This window comes from Cynoglossus semilaevis, chromosome 13, assembly GCF_000523025.1.
Source record: "Cynoglossus semilaevis isolate Cse_v1.0 chromosome 13, Cse_v1.0, whole genome shotgun sequence".
NCBI lineage: Eukaryota > Metazoa > Chordata > Actinopteri > Pleuronectiformes > Cynoglossidae > Cynoglossus > Cynoglossus semilaevis.
In genome coordinates this window covers 15,419,350-15,419,751 of record NC_024319.1, presented here as the reverse complement: position 1 = coordinate 15,419,751, position 402 = coordinate 15,419,350, and positions in this window count along the sequence as shown.

Here is a 402-nt window from a genome sequence, read left to right as displayed (position 1 = left end):
CCTTCCTCCAACAAAAACATCCACACTTGGGATTAGGTCAAATGGAATCTCCTTTGCCCGAGCACTGCTGTCGGGAATGGGTTCAGTGCCCTGCTAAACAGAAAAGAACCAAGAGTAGAAGTGGGTTTTATCACCAGGCTAATACCACACAACAGGCCGCAGTTTGTCTGTAGACATTGGTGAGGTGGGAGGTTACAAGTGGGGCATAACACATGCACAATGACAGTTTGGGAACAAGCAGCTGATAAGTAAGGGGTGAGTGTGTGTGTGTGTGTGTGTGTGTGTGTGTGTGTGTGTGTGTGTGTGATTGTGGGGCTGTGTGTGGGCGGGGAGTTTCTCAACGGTTACAGAATGTGCCTTGTACTTATCAACACATGCATGTAAAGTAAACAAGCTTTTCCA